Source organism: Python bivittatus, unplaced genomic scaffold (genome assembly GCF_059951505.1).
Source record: "Python bivittatus isolate LINGU-HERP-01145 unplaced genomic scaffold, Pbiv_v1 ctg000280_np1212, whole genome shotgun sequence".
NCBI lineage: Eukaryota > Metazoa > Chordata > Lepidosauria > Squamata > Pythonidae > Python > Python bivittatus.
The window spans coordinates 1,087,128-1,104,235 of NW_028277066.1; the positions used below are offsets into that span (position 1 = coordinate 1,087,128).

General features: G+C 45.1%; 1 pseudogene; it reads right to left on the minus strand.

Moving 5' to 3' along the window:
- Positions 1–8,262: 8,262 nt before the first annotated feature.
- On the minus strand, positions 8,263–12,394 carry LOC148215489 (uncharacterized; annotated as a pseudogene).
- Between the last annotated feature and the right edge of the window lie 4,714 nt (positions 12,395–17,108).

Genomic DNA, 17,108 nt, shown 5'->3' on the forward strand with positions numbered 1-17,108 from the left:
GGCTAGATGCTGCCATGCCACCCAGCCAGCCATGGGTTCAGCTTGGTTAGGCTTCTGAGGGCAAAGCCAGGCCATTGGGTTAGCTGATCATTCAGTGCATGGTCTCTTTCCTATGGTGCAAAGCCAGGTCAGACTAAGTTATTTCTTGGATGGGAGACCACAAGGAAATCCCTGAGAAATTACAAAAAATTCAGTGCATAGTGCAAAGGTGGAAAATTCAGCAATGAGGTTAAGTAGATTAGGTGGAGACAAGCCAAGCTAGAGAGTTGGCAAGCTGATCCCCTTCCTCTTCCCCTTCTCTTTTCCCTTTCTTCTAGATCAGTGTTTCTGCTGGCTGGGGAATTCTGGGAATTGAAGTCCACACATCTTAAGGTTTCCAAGTTTGAGAAACACAGGTCTAAACATTTCTCAAGTACAGGATCAGGAGCATCCCGCTGGGGCAAAAAAGTCAAGATGGCCACAGTCAAAGCCTCATTCCTTTTAACATGCACCCTCTGCAGCTGCCATCTTGACTTTTTTGACCTTCCACCCTCACAGATGCACTATGGTGGCAGCACCATTGCTGGGAATGTATCAAAGTAGCTTTCTTTTCTGAAATCTTCATTTGGAATTTAATCGGAGCATCTGAAATAGGTCTCGGAAAAACTACAGTTTGGAAATTCAGTTTGAAGGTGGAATCCCATCTGAAAATCAAAAGCCTTGAGGATTCAGCAAAGTTTTTGCAAGCTTTAGAGCCCTGTTTTCCAGATCAATTGATCCCGTTCAGTTTTCTCAAGCTGACGGGACACTGCAGATCGAAGGCAGTGAATCAACTTGATTTGATCCTCCAAATCAATTCAAATCAAGCTGATGGCTCGGATTAAGATCAGAGCTAAAGTAGGGATTCCTAGAACAGGGTTCCTCAAAGTGGGGTCCTACGATCCTCTCAGGGGTCTGCCAAATCAAAACTATTTGCCAGCCTATGTTGAAAAATAAAACCATATTAAAATCCCATCAGTCATGAGAAGCGATACGGGCAGCAAACGGGTCCGTTTTAAATGTTGATCGATAAATACAATCCAGAGAAACAAAAGCTCTTTTGGGGTCCTCCATCATTTTTAAAAGTGGGAAGGGCTCCCGAAAGAAAAAACCTTCAACTTTTTTTCTCCCAGGACCCCTTCCCACTTTGAATGTCTGAAACCCTGACCTAGAAGAAGCCGAAGAGGAGAAAGGACTATACAGTGAAAATAAAAAGATTTACACACCCACACCCAGGCACGGAGGCCACAAATACATGTGCTTCAAGCTCACCACAATCGCTCTCCTCTGGACATAATTCAGGACGTAACTTTCTCAAACTGAACGATGCAAACCGGCAGAAGAAAGGGCAGGGTTTTGTTTCAGCCAGGAACTAACCCCGAACCGTTACCGCCATGCACCTAATTCCAGCCCGCGAAAGGGGCTGCCATTCCTGCCTGGGAGGATGCACTAGTCCATCCTACCTGCCTCCCAGCGACTTTTCCACGCGCGGGGCGAGCAGCTGGATCCGATCCCGGCTCCCCCCGAGGCCGTGGCATTCATTTCCTCTGCCCGCCACGTTTGCCCAGAGCTGCCAAACTCACCTCTCACCTTACTTGGCTGCAAGAAACGGATGAGGTTTGGAAATCCGCGAGGGAGATGTTTCAGCGGAGGCCAGTTGTGAAAGAGGGGTGAATTCATACCAAACGTCTAACGCCTCTGGACATCACGGAAAATTGAGGAAGGTGAAATCGAGGCAGGGCGGAGGGGTGGGGGGCAGATTGAGGAAAACGTCTTGCTTTGGATTGCAGGGAGATTATCGCCAAGTATGCGTGACTATATTTGCATGCTTTCTCTCCTCATCACCTTACTTTGGATGTTCCCCCCACGGCAAAATACTTTATCAGTCAGGCTGAGCTTCCAGATGGGGTCTAGCCTGTCTATCTTGGAAGCTGGAAGCCTTTGTTGGGCTTTTTACTAGTGCAAATTCTGATCCACTCGAGAGGAATGCATTGCACCTCCATCCGCTTAACATTATTCTTCCCTCAAGGACATCGACCTGGGGGGGGGAGGTAAAAAATGGACAATGGCAGCTGCAGCCGGGTGATCAAAGCCTAACACACATTAAAAAAGAGGGCAAGGGTTTGATCACATGACTGTGGCCCCCATCTTGACTTTTTTGACCCCCCCCCAGACTCCCCTGTCCTCCCTTAACACACCCTTTCATTCCCACTGGACCCATTTAGAAGAGCACAGTGGGTTGCAGCGAGGGGTTGCAGCGTCCTTCCCCGTATCAAAGGGAAAAAGTTTCTACATTTCTCGTTGCTCCAGTTCTTTGATGACCAACGATGGGCACAGCCCTGCCCTCCTCCTCCCACCCCCCCGTCTAATTTCAGTGGGTTGGGTAGCCCCCCGGTCTTTGTGCTTTAACATTTAATTCCTGCATAGGTGTGTTTCTTGCTAGTGGACTTTTTTAAAGAATGCAACTGAAAGCAAAATGGCAGGGCCACGTGCCTTGCGTTCCAGGGGCGTTCCGGGGGCTAACACGTATGACAAAGTACATGACCAGCGTCTCTGGGAGCCGGGCGGCATATAAATTGAACGAATAATACTTTTCAGCCTCATGCAATTCTTCTTAGATTACCACCTTCTGCCTGAGCGGATCCTGGATGAGATGCTACCTTATATACATTATCGTACAACCGGCAGCAGATTCACTGGGTTGGGGGATAAACAGCACAGAGGAAAAAATGTGCATACATTTAACACTGCCCCTGAACAGGGTGCTGGAGCAAGTTCGTCTCGATGGAACAGTCCATATTAGCATTTTAAAGGGACTCCAGAAGGGAATCAGCAGGAACTGAAATGCAGGTCTCCCCCAGGTTGAGCTCAGCTTGTTTTTGCCATCTTCATATCTGTCCTGCTCCTTCTAGGAGTGCAGTTCCCAGAATATCACTCAAAGGGCAGGTGTGGCCTTTGACGGGGGCATCTGCAGGGGTGTGGGTCAAAAAAGTCAAGATGGGGGCTACCTCTGTGCAGTCAGTGTCACCCTCCCCCCTTTTATGACACGTTAAAAAGAGCCTGGATTTCAATGGTGCAGAAATGCCTGCTCTCTTGACTTTTTCCCCCCGCCCCTCCTGCAGACTCCCTGGCTCTTGACTTGAAAAAAACAGCCCACCCGGATCAGGAAACCCTGGACCATTTCAAGATCATAAGGATCTGATGGGCAGCAAGGGCTAAACCCGGCTGATGATCTGACGTGGCCCAGGACAGATTCCGTGAAGGAATGTAGACCTTATTTTGGGGAAGGAAGGAGCGAGCCAGAAAGGAGAACCTTGGAGAAGAGATTACACAGAGACTGAAGAAAACACAGGAATGAAACTCAAGAAATTCCTGCCATGCCTGATTCTTGATCTGGCCTACCTTGCAGGGCTGACATTCATAGGAGCAACTGCCCTGCCTTATTCTACTTTTTCCACAGGTAAGGCATACATCCACTCTGGTGAGCTGCAGGGAGAAATTACAGCAGTATGAGTGGCTTCTCAAACATTTAGAAGGCTTTGCCCCAATCTTGGGAACACCATCTATAAATCCATTCACACAAACGCATTATTCGCTAGACCAGCAACTCCGTGTCTATACTTCTGATCCTGGTGTTACTCAGCAAGGGTGTCTGTGCAGAGGCGGGGACATCATCACGCTTCATGACCTGATTGTGCAAATTACGGAGTTACGTAATTGGCGTCGGTTGTACCGCAACTGGATGCAAAATCCCTAGCCCAAAGTCACTTGCAATTTCTCCCTCCTCAAATATCTTTTGAAAGTGCAACTCCGACTAAAACAAATAGAAAGCTAAAAAAAAAAAAAACTTTAATGAAAATTATTTCAAGAGAGCAAAAACAAAAAGCTAAAAAAAGAGAAAAGAAAGGACAACTCCAACTGATTCAGCGTGCGTGTTTCGAGTCGTCTCCAAAATGTTCGGTTCTTTTGTACTTAATCGATGAGAGTAAAAAGCAGAGGGGGATCAGAACAGACTCACGGAGCCCCCCAAATTCAGCTTCCAGAAAACAAACAAAAATTCCTACTTTTTTTTTTTAAGTAGGTTTTTAACCCTCGTGAAAAATGACAGCACGTAGCTGAAAGCACGTGAGCGATGCCTGATGTTGAATCTTGAAGTGGCAGATCTGCAGAATAAAATCTCCAATGTTCACACATTGTAGTTTGAAAACCAGCAGCCTATTTATTCATTCATTTTCAGGAAAGGATCATTCTTCCTCTCGGGACCAGAGAAAGGAGCAAAAAGCAAGGTTGTTTGCTTGCTTTAAAAAATCCTGTCTCCCCTTCTGGCTTGACATGGGGCGTCCAAAGAGGTGATGAGAAAATTAAGGCACGCATCATACAAAACGTTTTTTTAAAAATATATTTTATGAAAATATCCAAAGGACAATAATTGTATTAATTGTCAGGAACAGGATACAACGTTTTTTAAAATTTTTGCATAAAAGCATGTTCTTCTCAGCCAGTAAGAACCAGTTCCAGTAAGAATATTATTTCCATGTATCCATTTGTCCTGCCAAAGTAATAAATACGCCAGACAAAATATCTCAGAGCGATCCCAGGCACAGGATAGCAAAAAATTAAACAACCCCGCCCCCTCAAAAAAATAAAATAAATCACAAACATCCTTCAATATAAATACCAATTGCAACATCTTAAATAAGCTTTTAGACATTCGAATCTATGAGATTCAATAAATAATGAAACCGTATGATACGTCTCGGAAGACAGCTGGGCACAAATGGCCTTTCGAAATAACCCACCCAAGTTGTGGACCGTGGAACTGGAGGGACGCCTCCTCCCAATTTCTCCGGGGGGAAATACGGTGCAACTGTCCTCAAAGAGGGGATTCATCCCTAGCAAGAGTTGTCCCTCTGTTGGAAAAATCCAAGGAGAGGCGCTCTCAAACGCTTCCCTTGGGTTGGACAGAAAGGTGGGAAGCCAAAAAATGAAGGGAGCTCTGGAGATGGCCTTGAAGGGAAGATGCAAAAACTGCGAGTCCTGAGAATGGAGGTAGCGTTGGGAGGAGGCTCCAGCTGCCTCCTCAATGGATTACAAGAGGGAAGGAAGGTAAAACACAAGCAGACTTGCAAGATTCTGTTACTCTACCCCAGGGTTTCTCGACCTCATCAACTTTAAGAGGCGTGAACTTCAACTCCCCGAATTCCCCAGCGAGCATGCTAGGAAACTTGTGTGGACTTCAAGAAACTGGGAACCTAAGTTCCCTTGGGCCAGGGTTTTGCAACCTCAGCCATTTTAAGAGGTGTGGACTTCAACTCCCAGAATTCTTGCTGGCTGGGGAATTCTGGGAGTTGAAGTCCATACCTCTTAAAGGTGCTGAGGTTGAGTAACACTGCTATACCCTATCTCAGTGTTTCTCAGCCTCAGCACCTTTAAGAGGTGTGGATGTCAACTCCCAGAATTCCCCAGCCAGCATGCTGGGGAACTTTAAGAGGTGTGGACTTCAACTCCCAGCATGCTGGCTGGGGAATTCTGGGAGTTGAAGTCCACACCTCTTAAAGGTGCTGAGGTTGAGAAACACGGGCCTATCTCAATAAAGTATGGTCATAGCCTTCCTGTGGAGTCGGTTTCTTGATCTGGTCTACTTTGTAGGGCTGGCAGAGAGGCTACAAACAATGAACAAGAGGACTGACAACCGACAACAGCAGCATTCACACATCACACCCTTGTATCAACTTCATGCAGGCACATGTTTAACCACCTCAAGTATGTTTGCACAACATGAATAGCACGATTAGTGTTAATCTTAGTTTGCGTTTAGTAATTCAGCTTGTGCAAACACAGCCTGTATCATTCATGTAGGTTTCTGTGCATTGTCCAAACCCAGAAAATTGGGTAAATTCAACTGCCACATTCAGCGTGCAGCCCTTAAGTGCAACATTAACACACACCTTGAAAATATTCTTTCCCTTAAATATTTTTTTTACAAACAATTCTCTTAATCAAATTGAATGAAAGCTTGGGGGGGGGGGGAAACAGAGCAGAATTTTTCCACCCCAGCAATGAAGTGAGTTTCTGGAGGGAGCATTCTTGGGAGCTGAAACTCTTCAACGATCTTTAAAAATGGTGTAAATCACATGCGTGCAATCGAGTGCGTTTTGTAGCATGAAGATGTTTAGTCAGGCAGGATCATTCGATACTGAATCACTGGAGAGAAATGGTCAGGTTCCTATTGAAAGCCTTTTTCTGCTGCTCTGGGATAACCTTGGAAATCCACGGACATGACTTGATGCCCAGAATGCCCAGAAAAAAATGATAATAATCAAGGGGAGGGTGCAGGAAAAACTGCTCTAATTATTCTTCACTGGCAAAAAACAGGCAACTGGCAATTACCAGCATAAAACAAGCCGGCTGGCCTGTTTTTTGCTGGTAAGCAAGGAACAAGATGCGCTTTCAGTGGGGTCGCTTCCCAGCCCCTCCCTCCAGGCTTATAAAGGAGGGGCTTGCACAGTGACATCACTGTGGGGCAGAGCCTGGCATAATTTGTCCTGTTTTGCTGCAGGCAACCCTGAATTTTAGCAGTTAAAATGCTTAGTATTCCCAGGATTCTTAGTATTCTCCCTGGGGGGGAGGCACGCAAGTTAAAATGATATGAGCGATCAAATGCCTTTCTCCTCTTTCTACCTCTCTGATTTAAAAAAAAAATAGGGAAAATTGTTCAGGGACTACAGTCGAAGTTGCATTTTCTCTTCAAAAGCAAGTTGGCGTTCACTGTATCTGTTGCTGTTGTATTCCAAGGTATTCTCAGGTAAGTTTCCATAAATACCACATTTTCCCATAGGGTACCTTGGCAACGTCCCTGAGGATTTTTTTTTTTATTATTATTTTTTGAAATGGTAGAAACCTTGCAGAGTTGTGAAATCCAGAAGTTCTTAACATGTAATTGCCACCATTTTACAAGATTTTAGGTCATTTGGGGACACCAAGTGTGACCACAGAATCACACATGGCTGGCTGGAAAGTGTTCCCTTTCCTATTCTATAAATATATCTTGAAGAAATTTGGGGTTTTCCTAACCAACATGACCAGGATTGAAGAAAGCACCAAATGTCTATCTTGAGAAGTGTTCTGTGAACAAGTGTGGTTCAAGTGTTGATGAACTTAGGTGATATTACAAAAAAGTGTTTCTTCCCTCAACAAGTTCTGAATGAAAACATCTTAAAAGAAAATTATGAAAGAGGAAAAACTGTTGCTCTGGTCTTCTGGTCAAGGAATACACATTTTGGCTAACTACCCCTTGAACAGTCAAAGATAAACATCTTAGTTAGTATTAGTGTTAGTTATCATTCACTGCTTTGATTCTCAACAATGGTGCATTGAAAGTCAAAGCAACTTTGGCACCTAAAGGTTTAGCAAAGACTCTTAAGTACAGTGGTACCTTGGGTTACGAACGCCTCTGTTAACGAACTTTTCGAGTTACGACCAGCTCCGGCCGCAAAAATTTACCTTGGTTTGCAAACTCCGCCTCGGGGTACGAGCAGGATACGCAGCCATTTCCCCTCCCATGACACGGTCTGCGGCCATTTTTCCACCCCTAACACGTGGTCCGTGGCCATTTTCCGCCCAACACGTGGTCCACGGCCATTTTTCCACCCCTGACACGTGGTCTGCGGCCATTTTCCACCCGACACGTGGTCCGTGGCCATTTTTCCGCCCGACACGTGGTCCGCGGCCATTTTTCCGCCCGACACGTGGTCCGTGGCCATTTTTCCGCCCCGACACGTGGTCATAGGGAGGGGGACTCTCCCTCCAAGCAATAGCCGCCTCCCTGTCCTCCACGCCAGAACGGATTAACGGTAATTACATTGAACCTTATGGGGAAATTTCCTTCGGGTTGCGACCAATTCAGATTGCGGCCAGAGTCATGGAACGAATTAAGTTCGTAAACCGAGGTTCCACTGTATTTCTCTTCCTATGAAAAGCCTTCTCTGACCTTCCTTGGTCCAAAGAACCAATTTAAGAAGAAAGAATTTAAGAATTTAATTTTTTATTAAATTAAATTAAATTAAATTTATTTAATTTAATTAACTTAATCTTAAATTAAATTTAAGAATTTAAGAAAAACAAGTTTAAGCACTCACAATAAATAGATCTCTTTTGACCAAAGAGGCAATTTGACACTGATAAACTTTACCTATGGGGGAGGTTGGGGAGTCATCATTTGCATAAATTAAAAAGATTGCTTTGCCTTTGCCTGAAAAATCCCTTGGACTGCCCCATCGTTGGCATTTCCTCCAACCAAAAGGAGTAAGATGCATTTAGAGGAAAGAACTATTTGTGTGAAGAGCCTCATATTATTCTCTGCTCGTTCCTTGTTCAGCCCCAAACTCCATTTCTCAATGACGTAGCCTTGAGTCTGTAGGGCGGTGAGAATGAGAGCCATGGGACAAAGCTGCTAATCCAGATTGAAGAGTGTGTCTGGCTCCAGACCCAACATTCTCTCTTGAAGACTTTGCCCTTCAGGCCTCTTCCTTTCCATGGGTCTCCAGATCATGGCATCTAAATTCTGGACTTGTGCACCTCGTCCTTCCAGGCGATCTCGAAGAGAGACTTGTCGAATTATACATAGGTTTATCACTTTACAGCACCACTACTGATGAGTCACTCAGAAAGGAGTGATACGTCTTTGCCTTCTTCTTTTTCTGCCTTTAACACTCGGCTTTTGGAAAGCCTTTGCTAAGCTCCTGATGAACTTGGAGAGATTCCAGAGGACTTGGCATCCTTCCATTTTTTGAACAAAGAATGAAGAGTCTTGGGTTCTTTCTGGAGGTGTGACGGGGACTAGATGAAGGCCCCTCAAGCAGTGGGCGCACTGAATGTTGGAAAGGAGGCCAGTGAGTGAGAGAGAAACTGTTGCTAGCTGGTGGCGCAATGGCATCTGTGCATCTGTGTGCCGAATTTCCAAGCCCTTAAGAGCGTCTTCCATAATGACCGCAGCTTTATAGAGTTCTTGCAGCATTATCCTCTCTGGTTTCTTAGTGATATTTCTACTGGGGAACCAAGCAACGGGCAGCTTGCAAAACGGGCGCAGATCATTCTGCAGGTCCATATGAGTCAGCTGGGTGTAAAATCAGAGAGGCGAGTCATAAATGATTGGTCTTCTAAAAAGAGCATCATGATAGACAGATCATATCCCTGAATTCAGAGCCAAAGCAAAACACAAGCTTGGTCCCACAGAAGGGGAAGGAGCAGAAGAAGAGAAGAGAGTGTTTCCCATTGACGTCGCTCGGGTCAGCAGGCAGGAAGCACAGCAGGAAGTACATAACTAAAAAGCAGTTTCATCTTGTGGTGAAACCGTCACTTACCCTTCGGTGTCAACCCTGTTCATCTGTCGGGAGGGTCAACAGTTTAGATTGCTAAAAGTGTGTGAAAGTTACGGACGGCGTTGGCCTGAGTTGTGAATGTCTTCTGGAGCCTGGGCCAGATCTTGGAGTATGGGGATCACCTGAAGCTCTCTGCTTTTTCTGTTTCCTCCAAAACAGCTTCCTCGGTGGCTGGCCGTCATAAGGGCCAACCAATCAGGAAGCCCATCTCCTCCCTCCAATTAAACAGTGCTATGAATGTGTGTAGTTCTGGCTATGCTTAGCTGTAGACAGGTTTACAAAAAGTGTCCAGTTAAGTGACCTGGAGCCACAACAGATAGTTCCCCTCTAACACTGGAAGGTAGCACGGGATACGAGAAAGCCCTTCTCATGAAGAACTGTATTAAATTTTGATGAAGAATAAAATATAAGAAAACAGAAAAAAAGGGGGGGAATGAAAAATGAAGATCAGAAAAGAGGGGGAAATTTAGAGTGCAGAAAAGGAGAAGGAAAAGAAAAAAAAAGGATAATTTCTGACTTTCTTTGATACAGGGACAAAAATATAATACATTCACCTCTTACTCTAATGTATAAACTAACACAAAGCATTTCTGTAGCCCTAAAAAGATCAGTCATCACATCCCAAAATTAAAATGTCATTGCTTTCAGTTTCAAGCAACAAATCCAAAAACGGTTTCTAAATAGAAATAAAGCCAGTCGAAGTCTTTCCTTTAATGAAAACAGTCAGTCTGGCTTTTCCACAGGGCATGCTGATAGGCTGAAGGACCACATCAGATGACATTGGGGATATTCTACATAGGGGCAAAGCTATGGGACGTGAAGTTGGAGAGACAGCTACAAGAAGACCATTGGGACTGGGAAATCTGGATTCGGTCCCAAACAATTTGAAAAGTACAAGCTGGGAGAAAGGTGATTTATACAGAGAATGGGAGCCAGGAAAAAAAAAAAGAGTAGTTTCCTTTTGAAAGGCACCCAAACCCTTTAGACAAATGCACCCCGAAGCCACAGTTTAAGATGAAAATGAAAAGGGAAAAAAACAGTAGCCTTGGATATGGGTGTGTGTGTGTGTGTTGTGCCATTGTGTGTGCGTTGGTATAGCTGAAATCAACTCCTGGGTTTGGAAAAGCAGAATAGTAAGAGAGAGATCCCCTCTCAAAGTCTGGATACAGGATTGGCCAACAGCGAACAGCGTTCGCTCCAAGTGACGAGGCTTCACCATCTGGAGCTAACGAAGGGGCAAATGATAAGAGAAGAAGAAAAGAAGAAAGGTCAGAAGAAATCCGCCAGCCGGACGATAGGGCAATCCCATCAATAAAGCCAACTTTACTTACGTAGGATTTGTACAAGTCTTGAGCAGGTCGCTTCAACCACGTGACCTGCAGCTGTATTTTCTGCAGGAATCCTGAATCTTTTGGACACCTGAGGCAGAAGATGGAGGTGGAGTCCACCAGGGCTGGGCACAGGAGCCAAAACGCGGGCACCAGGACTAGACAGGAAGGCACATAAGCAGACAAGTTGTGAACCACTTCCACGAATAAATGAAATTTGACACAGTTCAGAAGCAGCCTTTTTATTTTCCAGAATTTCGTTCCAGCATTTCAAATAACGTCTGCTCTGGTTTGATATCCATACTGCCTTTTGCTGATTCTGAGTTTTTCGGGCCTCTAACGTTTGCCTGTTAATGCTTGACCCTAGAGCAGGGGGAGAAGGGGCATGAAAACTATTTAAAATATTCAAAATTAACATTTTGCCCTGAAGATGCTGCGAGTTAAGGTCTCGGTGTTCATAGAGGGTATTGATTTCTCTCCTCTCTGTCCACAGAGTCTTCCAATGGAGCGACAAATGCAAATAAATTAAACTAAACTCCCAATCTGAGATTGTAGCTAATAGCAAAGCACTTGTTTTGCGTGTGCAAAAACAAAACAGCGACATCCACTTTGTGACATCTTCACTTTAAACTTCTTTGAAGCCACTCGGGGGGACCCTCCCCACAATAGCTGCAGCCCAGACAGAAACCAAACTGGATTGAACTGATTTGAAATGAATGGAGTGGAATAAAAAACGGCAGTAAATTCGTTAAAGGTTCTTTCTGCAAGGGCTCCTCTTGTGGGCGACATTTTCCCCCAGCGCACTGCTGCAGTCCAGACTTTCTGGGTGGGACACCCCATCACCCCCAGAACGCCAGCCCCTCCGAGACCAATTTAAAGGAGGAAAATGTGTGGGTCCCTCTCTAGCTACTTAGAAGCTTGTAAGCTCTGCAGGAAGCCGTTGTTGCAGAAGACTAAAGAAGGCAGATCATGAAAGAAAGAGAAGAAGAAAGTGGGGTGCGGCAAAGTGTTGTTACACAAAAAGAAGGAAATGTAGAGTCATCACCTACCAAGTTGAGCAGCAAGTGCTAAAGACTTCTCCACCATTCTTCTGCAGTTGACTAACTAAAGGGGGAAACTTCATTTCAGTCATCTCTTTTCGTAGGGTGTGGTCCTCGCCTACACACAAAACCCACACTAGCAGACACGCTTGAAAAGAAGAAGCCCTGGCAACACAGGGCCCCGAAGGAAACGCAACTGCCCCATGCTTCAATTACGTTCTCTGAGGTCAACCCGGGTCACAGGAGCGAGTTGCCGGTGGGTAATAGAAGCAGGAGACTTCCCCTTTGGTGGGTGACCAGGGTCCTCCGTCTTGACGGTGATGAAGTTCAACAGCCGCTGACTTGAACGAACCCAAAAGAGCTCCACCTACAAAATGGACCGTGGAATATGGAGAGGGCAAGGAAGAGGAACCCTTGACTGGATGCGTTGCAGAAGGATGCCTGAGCTAACCAGGTTTTGGTTTTATCGCTTTATTGCTTTTCGGTTGGCTTGTTTCTATGCTGTTGTGAGCTGCCCAGAGTTGTGTTTTGAAGATCGGTAGCCACGTCCGCCTTTTCAGTAAATAAATACATTCAAATTCAGGGTGCCCAACTTGAGCTGGAGAAGAGCTTTTAAGGGCTTCTCCATACCAGAATTGATTTGATTTGATCCTTTTGAAGCAATTCATGGTTGCCCTCTCAGTAAATCCGGGGGGGGGGGGGCAGGTGAAACGTTGGAGATTGGGTACAGTTTGAACATGGCCATGCAGTTGTCGGTTCTGATGGTCTGCAGACTGGGTTCGCTTAACTTTTAGTCAAAAAGTCTGCAGTTCGTTAAACGTTTATGCCTTTTAATGACATTCGTTGGTCAGACTCTGATTTTTGGCTCCCGGAGACGAATACCTCTCCCTTCCTACAATATTAACTCACTCGTCTAAGCAAAAATGGGGTTGGGGTTGGTACTAAGGCTCTTATTGGACCCCAGGCATTATCTCAGCCAACTCCCCTTAAGCCACAATATATAGCATATTAAGGGAACCCGGTAGATGGGTTTTGTTTGCAGGCGGTTTGAAAATGTTGCATGACCCTGGCTGTTTTTATTTCACAGAAGTGTAACCATCACAGTTTGCCAGGCAGAAGGCAAGACCGGGAGAATTAGAAAATGCCTGAGTGCAGATAAAGATTAGGAAATCTATCCATTTCCGTTTCTCTCTTTTTAGTTTCCAAGCCATAAATTCCTTCTGGCCGTTTCAGCAACAGACCTGTGTCTGTATAGTGCCACTTCGCATGAAAATGTGTTGCTGCAATCCTTCTATGATCGTGAGGGTGAGGGGGTGACTGTATCCTGTATATACGTGCAAACATTTACACATATCCTGAAGTTTTACAAGACATTTTCCCCAGGAAACTGCCTTTTTAATATGCGCATGCTTTCATGTAGTTTTCTGCCCGCTTTTCCTCAGTGGAAAAATGTTCCAAGATGTGTTGACTGTGAACCCTCCTCTGTATTTGGGGGTACCAGCCCTGCAGCGTGATTATATTTTGAAGAGCCTTGCAGGTAACTCAGAAAAGCTAACCTCTGTTGTTTCAAAAATCCTTACCTGACTTCCAATCCTGTCCTCTACTGAGGTGATGTGAATTGGGCAAACCCTGGACGGACCGGTTGATTGGCTTCAATTTTGCATCCGATTTTTAAACAAATTTGGGGAAAATCAGATTGCTGACACTGACTCAAGCAAAAACATTTCTGGGGACGTGTCGAAGTCTTCTGGATTGTCCAGAGCAATTCCAAGCATCTGATCGGAGTCAAATCAACTTGACCGAGCAATGCAGAACCTAGAGAGATTTGATCAAATCCCCATTGAATCAAATCTTGGAATCCAACATTTACACTTCCTTGGGGGTTACACTACCCGACGTCTGCAGTGTTATTCATTTACCCAATTTGTATCCCAAAGCAGTGTAGATAATGCACCCTCCTCCTATTTACTTCTATTCTCTCATCATCTCTCTTACTTATTTATTTTACCTATTTTATTTTTTATCCTATCCCGAGATCTGGATGACCCCCCACGCTGCTGTTGTTGAGAAGAGCCGTGAAGACCTGTCTCTTCCCCCGGGCCTTTGGTGAGGGAGAAGGAGACCCCTTGCTTCATTGCACTTGCCACCTCTTATCCTTATATTTCCTTTTTTATTGATTTTATTGTAATGTCTTTGATCGTCATGAGCTGCAGAGTCATTGAGAGTTGGGCAGAAAGTTTAACGAATTCATTATTAGTAATAATAATAGTTATTTTCCCAAAAAACAACCTGGTGGGGTGGGGTGGGGTGGGGTGGCTGAGAAGGACTGGCCCAAAGTCACCCAGCTGGCTTTCATGCCTAAGGCGGGACTCACAGCCTACTGGTTTCTAGCCTGGAGCCTTCACCACTAGACCAAACTGGCTCTCGATGTGGTGGTGGTGTGCTTCCCTTGTTTTCTTTACGATTCCTGTTGGGTATGTGGGTGTCCATCCCTTCTTCAGCCACACGGTCCCCCTGCAGTTACAGTTCTGCACTGTTTGATATTCCCTCCCGTAAACCCTGATAGAGCTGAGGTTAGAGGTTCCTTCAGTCCATTCTCCATGGCTTGCGGTCTGTTTTCACTCTGACTAGACACAACCAGAAACCTGATGATGAAACACTGGATGGTGGCAAAACAGTTCCTTTCCTTTGCTATCTTTGCTCTGAAAGGACACCCTACCAAAGAGATCCTCCCATCACTATGCAAAAGGGGTTTGGATCCTTTCTTTAAAAGTCACCAGAGCAACTTGGTTGGTTCAGGAGATCCAACCCACCGCCCTCCCCCCCAGACTTGGGCAAGATCTTCATTAGGACCACCCCAAGGGATGTGCAAGCTTTGGAGTTCTCCAGAAGTCTTCCTCGGCTGAGCTATTACAAAATCAAAGGATGGAGAAAAAAAAAAGGAAGTCCAAAATTAAGGCAGATGTTCCAGCCACAAGATCTGCGGTTTAGAGTCGGTCTCAAACTGGAGAGCTGTAATCAACTGAAGGTGTTGGTGGCTGAGATTGGTGTCAGGTTATATTTAGTATCTGGGGGCCAAGAAAAGGTTTGCTCCCCACCTCTAAAAGCACAGAAGTGTTGAGCAACCCAAACTGTCTCCTCTCCATGGGTGACATTCACGCGCTCCTGGTCTGGAGGAGAGGAGAAAGAAGCATTAAGGTCAACAAAATCAGAGCGTATTTTGGGTAGGGAACAAGATGAAGCCTTACAAGTCCTTACTGCATGTCTAGTCCACCTTTTGCAGCATACATACAGAAAAGAAACTTCCCAGGTTTATTGTCACATCAACCTTGTGAGGGCTGAGAGAAAGAGGGGCTGTGACTTTCATCATCAAGTAGGACTTCAACCTGGGCATCCTTGTCCACATCCTAGCCATTCATGTTCTCCCAACCGAGACTTGGTTGGGTTCTTATCCCATGTTAAACTCAGGTTAACATAATATGATTGCTGTGTTCACAATATATCCTCTACCCCAGCAAATCAACGATGTTATGACTTTGCACCATGCGGATGGATTCCCAAACAGGCTGAAGCACAATCTCTCTTACCCCAGTCAGTTTATTCTGGTGTACTGTGAGAATCCACCCAGTGTATTATCTGGCTGTTGAAGGGAACTGAACTCTTAGAACATCTGCTCCTCTTGAGGAGGTAGAATTCATTTTCTTCTGGAAACAGACTTCATCCCAGGATGCTATCTATGGTATCCTTCAGGGCAACAGGATTCTCGTATGTTCTGGTTTCAACTGGGACAATGAGATAGGAACTGGTCAGATTGCAAACGTTTGATTCACTGTTTGACCCAAAGGAACTGAATCTCCAAAGCTCCTATGGATTTGAGGTGTCCAGTTAAGTCAGAGACCTTCAAATCATCTTGGATCCAATTTACGGCTCCTGTTGACATTGGCTCATTGTATGAATTATCCGACTTGGATGGGTTTTCTGAATGGATTCCAGTGCAGATTGGCTGGGATGCCTAGCCCCCGGAATACGATTTCAGTGTCAGGGCGACATTTCTTCTCCCTTCCAGCTACTGAAAGATCTGCTCTCCATATTTTCCTAGCTGTTGGGACATACGTTGCCTCAGGCGTGGGAGTATAAGATAAGAGGCCAGGAAGCCAGGACCTCCGTTTGGGTAAAAATACACAACTATTTTTCTCTCTCCCTTCCTCTGTCTTTGCACACTCAGTTTTACCAGTACATTCCTTGGAAGAAGATAAGGGAAGGAAAGGAGAACTTTCTACACAGAACTCAGTTTTAAAATAGGAGCTACAGCTACGGTTAATCTTTGGGGCCTTTTCCTAGATGTCACTATTGCCTCGTGACTCAGTCAAAACTGTTTTGACTGAGTCACGAGGCGGTGGTGACATCTAGGAAAAAACGGAAGGGAAAGATTTCTAGTCCATGTGAGATGTCCAGAGTCCTACAAGCCAAGAATTTGGGAAACTGTGGTCCTCCAGAGATTACTAATCTGTGATTCCCAACATTTTCAACCATACATGGCTAAGAGCAATGGATGCTGGATCTTGTAGTGCCGCAACATCTGGAGAGGCTTCCTACTTCTATGCATCCTAGGCCTACATATACTTCTTTAGAAGTTACAGACATGCACTCATCAGAAACACACTTGTGTTATTGAATGATTATATATATTTCATATATAACAAATTATATATGAAAATAACAGTATTTTCAAGACAGTTGACTTTTCAAGACAGGATGCCTCGATATTTAATTTCTGCAGAACATATGAATCAGATCCATGCATGGTAGGCTGTTTTGGAAATCAAAGCAATTTGCGTCTTCTGGGTTCTTGGTCATTCACATTCTCCATAGGATTCATTTGTCAATTTTACTTTTTTTATAAAAGGGCATCAAATGTGTTAAAAAGCTCAGCATTGGAGATGAAATACTGACTGCAGCCATGTGCATCTGAGTTACGCCTCTCTGACAAACTGAGATGTTGCTGAATGACAAGGCCCAACATTTCTCACTTCTGAGGCTTCTGCTTCAACATCCTCCCAGCTTGGTCACATCCTGCCCCATTCAAGTTATGAAGATGGAGCCCTGGTTGAAGAGTGGGAATTAGGGCTACCCTGTTGTGGCTGCCCACCTCCAGATGACCACTAGGTGGCAGCAGCTAGAACTTTCAATGACCTTCTGCCCCCTACTGGCCGCCGGGAATGTTGCAGCCCAGATTGGACAGCTTTACGGGAGAGTTTCAGGGCAAAGCTGTCCCAAGAATGTGGACTGAAACCTGAGATTGTTCACTCAAATGCAAGCCTGCACAATGAGCATGATGTAAC